The sequence below is a fragment of the Schistocerca gregaria genome, chromosome X, assembly GCF_023897955.1.
Source record: "Schistocerca gregaria isolate iqSchGreg1 chromosome X, iqSchGreg1.2, whole genome shotgun sequence".
NCBI lineage: Eukaryota > Metazoa > Arthropoda > Insecta > Orthoptera > Acrididae > Schistocerca > Schistocerca gregaria.
Genome location: NC_064931.1, coordinates 344,149,684 through 344,155,489, shown reverse-complemented (window position 1 = coordinate 344,155,489; position 5,806 = coordinate 344,149,684). Strand labels below are relative to the sequence as shown.

The 5,806-nt window shown below is 44.7% G+C and overlaps 1 long non-coding RNA gene across 1 annotated transcript; it reads right to left on the bottom strand.

The window, feature by feature from the left end:
* Positions 1 to 540: 540 nt before the first annotated feature.
* LOC126299207 (uncharacterized) lies at positions 541 to 1,663 on the bottom strand. The gene is made up of 3 exons (XR_007552743.1): positions 1,192 to 1,663; positions 923 to 1,033; positions 541 to 744 (listed from the first exon to the last, which is right to left on the bottom strand). It is a non-coding gene; the product is annotated as an uncharacterized LOC126299207 (long non-coding RNA).
* Positions 1,664 to 5,806: the final 4,143 nt, after the last annotated feature.

The following is a 5,806-nucleotide window of genomic DNA, read 5'->3' as shown; positions in this document are numbered from 1 at the left end:
GACCGTAGCAGTCGCACGGTTCCGGACTGCGCGCCTAGAACCGCGAGACCACCGCGGCTGGCTTAACACAGCAGAACTCAGACATCTGTATAAGTGTAGTGAAATGAAAACAGCATTATTGAGTCATATGAATGCCTCACTTTTATTCTGGCGCAGTTCAAGACTGGGGATAAAAGTTTTGCCCCTGGTGTTCTACATGGCAACTTCACACACACGAACTTTTTGCCGACATTATAACCACATACATAAGTAAGCTTTTCCTGTGTTACTTTCAAGTACTGCACTTAAGCTATTCCTGATTTAACTGGAAGATCTGTACTTCCCACTTTCATATCAACAGCCTCAAAATGCATATTCCATACCTCGGGCTATGTTATGGGTCAGTGTCACACCAAGATTGTGGAGAAGGGGAGGGGTGGAGGCGGCGACGGCATGTCACTCTTCAACTAGTGTTTACCAGTAAATATGTGGCTGAAAATTACGGGTATAGGACGGCTTAAACATGTGGAAAATGAGATTTTCATTATTCAGTCACTGTATTTAACATTTATTATTCCTTTAAAAACGCATAACAACTTCAATAAAACACATTTTAATTACTCATCTGCACACTTATTTCACAATTATGTCACTTTTAAACTGCAAATCCTCTAAGAGCTGTCTTGAATCTTCACGAGTCTCCCTCAATACCCGTAATGTGGATAGATACGTACAGCAACCAGTAATCAAGAGTCAGAACTGTGTCTGCAAAATCACAAGGATTATTAAACAATTTTTGCTGTCACTAATTACAAGCAATATAATTGACACAGTAGATTGCTAATATTTGCTGTAATGAAAGCCACTCAGGGGGGTATATTTCACATTTGCAAGAACGATCTCACTGAAGTAATTAAGTCCATAGAAATACTTAGAAACTAACCTCTCGTCTGACGAAAACGGTCTAAAGACGCTGTGGCAACTTCTCCAGATCTGTTGACAATGATATTTTGAGTTATCAATTTACTGAGTGACTGAAATGTAGTTCGGGTACCTGTGAACATAACAATATGTTAGAATTCATTTTCTAAACACGAACTATTACGCTACTGTATGGCTACTTACATATTAATTACACTATTAATGTTTTAACTGTTGTTTCTTTAATACATAATTAAAGCCAACGGAAGAACAAACGTAAAACTTACTTACCAATGACAGATTTGTTGAGATGCAATTTTCTGTGTGGGCAGATGTAACTTTTTCATACGGTGGTAAATCGCAGAAGTCACAGAAATCGCAGAAGTAGCAGAAGTCACAGAAATCGCAGAAGTCGCAGAAGTAGCATAAGTCACAAAAATCGCAGAAGTAGCAGAAGTCACAGAAATCGCGGAAGTAGCAGAAATCGCAGCTGCGACTCTTAACTGCGACAAATCACAGTTAAGAATAGCAGATACTGAAAAGTAGCATTCACAGAAATCACTGATATCGGAAAATCGCAGTTTAGCCCATCACTAGTATAAACGCTGTAGCCAACGTGTGACGTCACTAACGTCATCAGATTTGTTTACAGGTGTAGTCACCAGGCAGCGCTGTCACGCTTTCAGCCTTTCTGATGACGTCATGAAGCGATTCCTCGGGGCCCGCGAGACGCACGTCATAAACAGGACCTCCACAGCTAGCAGCTTTGCCAGGGCGAGGGCCATGTCGCGAAGCATTGCCGCAACGCGGCGCGGTGCGTCAAGTGCTCAGGCGAGCACGACAGCCGCGCCTGCGACCGCGGCAGTAACGTTCTGCCGCCTTGCGTCCGGTGTGGCGGCCCGCACGTCGCCATCTGGCGCGGTTGCCCGACTTTCTCAAGCCGCAACCTTGCCGAAGGTGGCTGCGGCCGCACCAGCGCAGCGGAAGAAGAGGAGACGACGTCTGCTACGACGTAGGGCGCAGACCAGCCCGGCGCAGCCGAGGGACAGCGCAGAAGCAGCTCCACCTGCCAGGAGCGGGGACGACCGCCCGGAGACGGGCAGTCGGGATGCAGCTCGCGCCCCCGAGAAGAACTGTGGCCTCGAACTCGGCACCGACGTAAAGGAGGCTACTGCAGCCCTCAAAGCCGCCATGGCGCCAGAGAGGGCTGCCTTCTCAGCCGTCGTGGCTGCAGAGAAGGAAGAGGCCTCGAGGCAACTGCGTGCAGTCTTCGCCCGAGGCCTCGGTGCAGCAGAATCTGTGAACACTCCTGCAACATCGCAAAAAGACGTTCGCGTTTCTGTCCCAGTGGCAGCCGCAGCAGCACCGCAGGTGACAGGTGCAAAGAAGACAACCGCCGCCCCTGCAGTATCGGCGGCGACGCCGACCGCCGCGTGGGCGGCCCCCGCAAGGTACAGAGAAGCGAAAGCGGCAGCCCTCATCGCGAATGCTCGAGCGAACGGCCTGTGTTACTCCGAAGCTGAAGTGGCGCGGATCACCGATAAAGCGGAGCTGCTCGAGGCTCAGCTGCGGAAGAACTGCGACATGCAGTAGAGGAGGACACCGAACGGTGGCCGGCTGCCGCCGTTCTGCACCAGCCTGATGAAGCTGTGCCAAGTCACTGACGACACGGCGCAGTAGAGGGCGTAATAACAACGCATGCGTTGCCGCACTGAATTTCTTTGTTACAGGGACGAAGCCACTACAGCAGGCCCAGGAGAATCCACACGAGCCCAGCCACAGCACCGGTACTGAGCCAGCTTTAACGAACACGCAGCAACGTAGGTAATGATGCGCGATACCTCACACTAACTTTACCTCACCTTGCGTGCTCTGTCGCAGTTAGCAAGCCGCTACTGCCCTTACTACCCGTCCTACTGTCGCAGAGGTTTTTTCCCCTTGGCCCTTGCCTTAGCACTTTTTCTCCTTTGCCCTTACAACCGCTACCCTTCAATCGCTTTTGACCACTTATATCTTCTGATGGACCATGTAAATGAGTAATCTTACCCAGACTCATGGATAACATCACAGCTCGCATCCTGTGACTCCTGATTCAAAAACTAACATGTTGTACGGAGGTGACAGTAGAACTTTTGGTTTGGTCACTACGTAGATGTGGACGTGGAGGGGCCCCATCCTTAGGCCTAGCAGCTAGTCGTTGGCTCACCTCGAAAGATGATGGCCGCAGTTGGCAACGAAACATCAGGAGGAACAATTTCTACTGTTCGACCACGCCCTCTTAGCCTGGTAGTTTTAATTAATGAATACACCGGCCTTGAAAGCCTACACATTATGATTGTACAGTTAACGTTTCACCGAAGTACAGTTACTAATAGGACATTTAAAGTATGCAGTTCAAAGATTCTTCTTATTTAAATACACTGAAGTGCCAAAGAAACTGGTATAAGCATGTGTTTTGAAATATAAAGATATGTAAACACATTGCACAATGCTCTTTAGTTTGCTTCTTGTAATAACTGAACTTTATTGCTTTTTGCTCTTTTGTGAAGTTTCTTCTCAACGTTTCGAGAAAAGTGCAAGTTAAGTAAAAATTTTGTTTCTTGAATTTACATATTCGCTAATCACTTCTGCTCCTGTCCAGCTTTCCTACAACGACAGCTGCAGAACCTCTATATAGTCCACCTGTTCTTGCCGTTGAGTATGAAGCATTACACAACAGATGCAATTACACGGAGAGTGACAGGGGTGGGTGAAAAAAGAAACAGCAATAGCATGTAACAGAAGCCGCCGACTGAAGTCTCAGTAGCAGAACGGACGGCTGTTGACGAGCCCTGTCTCTAGTATAAAGCCTAGTATACACGACGACGCTAGGTTGCAGGCAAGTGCACTACCGGCCACTGCGCATGCACACCGCGCGTTTGCGCAACTCGTCGGTGAAGGTAAATAGTTTCGGCGTGTTCCAACTTTGGCGACATCAGTTGCATGAGTTTTGAGGTTATGTGTGTTCGTAGAGTGTAGACAAACTGAAATATGAAGTGGGGAACGGAGAATAACGTTCGCTTTTGGATATCTATGCTTTGTATAGGTGTTTGTGGGATTTCAGTGATGCTGATTACAAAAATAAGCAAGATATTGCTGCTCCTGAGACCGTTACGTGCGATCAGAACGTAGATAGTTTGACAGTATCTGAGCTGCAGGTCAAAATGTATTGAATTGGGAGCGCATATACAACTGAATTAAGAAAAATACAAGGAAATGTAATTCTAGCTGTAGAAATGCTCTTGTCTACAAGACTAAAATCCCATTGTTCGAGTAGGCCAACTCTTTTTTTTTTTTTTTAAGGAGTATTGTTGACAGGAGGGAAGGCTACAGAAATCAAGAAGCTACATTCTTTATTCAATATTCATCTATTTAATACGTCGCAGCAGTGCTCCCCATTCACATATGTTTGAATTTTGAAATATTGCCGCTGTACAGATCTATCTTCAAGAGAGTAGTTTGCAAACCATTCTCTTCTTAATGCGGCCTGCTTCGAATAATTACTGCAGTTAATGTTAATAATTATCACTGTTAATAATTATTGGTGTTAATGAAAAAGCGTCACCGCCAACTGAAACTGCATCTTACAGCATGCCCAGGGTTCTCGATTGTAATGCATGCAATGTGATATGTAATTTCAGTTCTGGCGACAGTGCTTCATGCATTACAATATCTTTATTCCTTATCGCATAATTAAGTCTATTTAGAAGAAACTTTAACTGTTCTGGTGACATTCTAAGACATTTAAAAGAACTTCTTGGGTCTTCCATTCCAAATTATTTCAGCAAGGATGCTGAGCAACCGAGCTGATATCTTTTCTTCATCCAGTCACGAATCGAAGGACGTTTTTTATTTTTGTTTTTATCTTATGCAGCGATTCCACGCAACAAGCTTTAACTCCATCACAACTCATGCGACGTGCAGCTGCCAAAACTTTCATTTCAAACACAACTCAGAAACCAAAAAACGACGAAACTGAAGTGTATACTGGTTTCGCCGTGTCTACAGTCAAATATTAAACAATTTGCGCGCAACTCATTCTACGCAACGAGTGGCGCAACCCAATGTCGTCGTGTAAACAAGGCTTAAGAAACAGTGTAATGGAAAAGTCATCCCTATTCGTTTCTGCTGTGGTTAATAACAGACTCTCTACATAGGTTAACGACAAGACAGTCAGGTTAGGATGGTCTAGTGTTGTTTATGTTTTCTGGTATCGCCATAAAAGGTCGACTGGCGATAAAAAAGTAGGTTGTCACATTATTTTTGCACGAAGTTCGCTAAGTATCTTTAGAAAATATAGCAACTTTTAGTACAAGTGGTTATGATACAGGTAACATCTGCCAAGTCTTGCTGAGAACAAAAACAAACGCTTGCATACACAGCTGTGTCTAGGGACGTCTGATTTGCAGTTAACAGTAGAAGCGTAACCATAGTCTAGAAAACAACAATGATGTTTTTCGATAGAGTACATGGAACAAGGAGGCTCTGGAACATATCCAATTGATGTGTGTAGGCCTATTAAAATTGTAACAATTGCTAGCGTAAGAATTTATGGGCATGTTACCAGTATCCTGGTCTGCTCAACAACAAGTTTTCTTTGTCGTAAGACATTTCAGGGGAAACGTCGCTCGATGAATGAAGTGGCTGTTGAATGTAACGATTTGTAGGAGTTTAAGGACAAGTGTTTAAAAGAGTATTGGTTGCCTGAGATTCGAACGGCACAGCTCATAGAGTTCTGGAGTGATAACAAGTATCAATCAGATTGCAGCACAATGAAATGATTCTACGAATAGTGGTGGAAACTGTGACATAACAGCTTAAAATTGACAAAAATTTATAAAAAATTTTCGTTTAAACTGTAATCACA